We start from the raw sequence: 3,787 nt of genomic DNA on the forward strand, positions 1-3,787 counted from the left end.
GGTTTGTTTTCATTGACTTTAGAATATAATACATGCTAACCTACTTATACTACTAAACCTCATATACTCTATTACATGTATAACGTAGGTACATGATGTATGAGGTACATGATGTATGAGCATACTAGATATACAGTCTTTTTTTTCCTTTCCTACCTACATAAAGATAAATTACTATTAGAATAAATTGTATATACTTTTGTGGGATAAATTATTATATGTTTATTATATGTAGAAAGCTGTAGCAAGCCTTGCTAGTTGGTTAGTCATCTTTACTTGCAACTTCATAAATTGAATTGAAAAAAAAAGTACCTACATTCAAAATTACCAGATTAAAAAAAGATAAATAGTGCTTTTGTACCTACCTAATGAAAAAGTAGAGTGGCGACAAAAATACAACTGAATACTTAACTTTACCATTCGAGTTTTTCTAAGTATTTCGCGTTCAAGTTGTGAATCCAGATGAAGGTGCACAAAAATTTGTTTAAGATCAGTACAGTCTTTTAGGAAGAGTTCAGCGACACACACACGCACATAAAAAATATAAAGATAAATAATAATTATAATTACAATTTACCCACCTGCTTTAATAACCTGACGACTACTCAAAAAAACTACAGAAGTACAAAATCAAACTTAAAAATAACTAACTAGTGTTAATAAGTAGTCTAAATATTATATTTTAGATATACCTAGTCATTTTAAATATTATATATACCTACATCTTAGTAGATATATACTAACATGTTTAACATTTCTCATCATTGTGAGTTGTATTTTATAGCTGCAACTGTAGCTATTAAAGTAGGTATTTGTAGAAAATATCTCTAAATTATCTCTACAAACCTACCTAGGATTGATGCCATCGATATTTACCTATGTTGTAAATTTAGTATTTAGTAATATTTCTTTTTAAATAGAGATGATACGAAATGTAAATTGTTTACGTTTTTAAATTCCTTAGTATGATGTCATTGTCCTATACCATGCCTGAATAAGGTATGCTCAAATAGTTGGTAGTCAATGTCTTTAAGTAGACAGGGCCTTTTTAGGTATCTTTCCTTAAAGGTAGGTATGTTAATAGTAATATAATGGATGAATAACTACGCCTTTAGGGCCATGTCTATTACGTGTACGATTTATTAGAACTACCTTTCATTACTTATAACTTTTCGATACGTAAGCATCTACTAAGAATTGAGATATAATTTTGAAATACATCATTATACGTTCTTTGGTTGGAATTCGGATATTAATCAATTTATAAAAATGTATTGAAATATATTTAGTATCGACAACGACAAAAACTTTCTGAATGCAATTCGTAATTCAAATGTAGTGCACGTTTTATGTGAGACTTGTCTTTTAATTCAAACGTGTGATAAGTCAATTATATCTTTGCAATAAATACCTATTTTTATAGTTTCTACAAATTATGTTAGTGGCTAAACCAGCAAAATGTATTTTTATTTAACTAGGTATATCCACTTTATATACGTATGTTTACTTTAGGGCTAGGTCAAATATATAAAACAATGATATCTTATCACAATGAAAGCGAAGCCGCGTGATAAGATGTTAGAATCTTGCATTGAAATACGATTTACGAAGCTATCTACACTTGCATTCCTTTAATATGTATATAGTCTATACTTATATTATAAAGAGATAAAGATTACGAATTCGTGAGTTCAAGTGACGTTGGAGAGGTAATCTCTGGATCTAAATAGCATTAATAAGTTTTCCGACCCTCTAAATATCTTATCAATCTATAATAATTATTTAAATACATATTTCTAGATATTCGTTCAAAGAGGAAAAGTGCCTAGGCACCGTAGCATTGTAAAGGTAGTTTTCTAAATTCATTAAAATTCGTTCAGTATTTCCAGACTAGAAACGGCACACACATACAACTAACATACTTAGGTATTTTTTATTTAACATGCCTACCTAAGAATTGCTAAAATATTTATTGGCATGCGCAGACGCATACAACCAGCTGATTTTTCAATTAAATAGGTCATTATATTTTTCAATTGTAAATAATAAAAAATATTCATACCTAAATATTTTAAGGAAGTGTTATATAATTTGAAAATATAAATAAATATCATAAATGTACAAAAACATAAACAATAGAAAATAACAAGGTTGTACATAAAGGTGCCTATGCAGATTGTTAGATATAACTCATGTATAGAAACTTTTATATATGTTTCTTTTATAACATTACCGCGGCTTCGCAAGCGTTTATTCGGAGTAGTTTAATAGATGTTATTATACATATAAACCATACTCTTGAATCACTCTATCTATTAAAAAAAACCATTAAAATCCGTTGCGTACTTCTAAAGACTTAAGCATACATAGGGACATAGGGACAGAGAAAGCGACTTTGTTTTATACTAAGTATGTAGTGAAGTACCACTGATAGCTACAATTATTCTATACTATAAGTAATGAACATTTCACAATTCCCACTAAAATCAAAACACAGTTATATAAACATCAAATAGTAAAACAAAATAAATCCTCCGGAGCATTCGGAATCCAAAAATTCAAATGGAACTTACATTTATCTCTCTTTCTAATGCTACAGTTATAAAAGAGACAAGCTATATCTAGCGGCAGTACCAACAGCGCTGCGTTATGGCGGACGCATCTCAACACATTGCAACATTTCATTCAAACATAAACTAGCGAGTTAAAAAATATCACATTTCTCTACACGTTTTAATCACGTTTTATTATTTTTCAGTCACTGTTTAATTTTTCTTCTAGTACTACATTAGATGCTTTTTAAACGCACACAATCACAAAATATTCACTCTTCGCCTAAGCCATCGGTCGCCATATCAGATTCGGAGCGGCCAGGGTCGGACTTGACCTCATAAAGAAATGTAATTTTGAAGTATTTGATTTCTAGAATTATTTACAAAGACTTTATCGATTAGTATTATAATAAAAATTAAATAATGCACATTTACTTAAAACATCTACAAAATTTTATAAAATAGGACAAAGTGGTGTACTATTACCATGCCTACTATGAAAAAATATGTATATATATGTATATATTAAACAAATAATTAAAAATTTTAAATATTGTTTAAAAATATTATCAGTCTTGGAAGTTAATAAAACGTTTTTGTGTGTTTTATAATATTATAGCGTAAATTGGTCATTTCATACCTTGATGCAATTTCCGCTAATCATATACATGTAACTTTGAATAATTTTGTGGGGTGGTGTTGATAATCGCATTTAAAAATTATACGTTCTTTCAGAAACATCTATAAGTATGGTCTGCTTTACAAAAAAAAAGAAAAATTCAAAAAGTTAAGGATTATATTTACACTTAAAATACTTTATGGCTTATGTCAGAACAGTTAAAAAAACACATTTTATTATAACGCAAATTAAAAATGATATATAAAAAAGAAACAAAAAGGAAACAAAAAATTGTATTGTATAATTCGACTTAGTCTTGATACCATGTAACCATAAACCATTTCTATTCTGTTCCTTATCCCATTTTGATAAAAAATAATAATCCTTGTTTGAAACAACCAAGTTCGTATCTGTCCGCTTATGCTCCGCCCATAACAAGCAACAAAAGTTTGCGCGGTGTTGCTTCAAAATATCCCGTTTGGAGGCCATTTTGACGATCATGAGGAAAAGAGATAGCATAATTGAGTGGTGTCGTAACGATCGCATGTGCGTGAATGAGACACTTATGCAAAGCTAGTCTAGTTTTAATGGATCGGGAAATGTGGATACAATAGCT

The sequence above is a fragment of the Zerene cesonia genome, chromosome 3 (genome assembly GCF_012273895.1).
Source record: "Zerene cesonia ecotype Mississippi chromosome 3, Zerene_cesonia_1.1, whole genome shotgun sequence".
In the NCBI taxonomy this organism is placed as follows: domain Eukaryota; kingdom Metazoa; phylum Arthropoda; class Insecta; order Lepidoptera; family Pieridae; genus Zerene; species Zerene cesonia.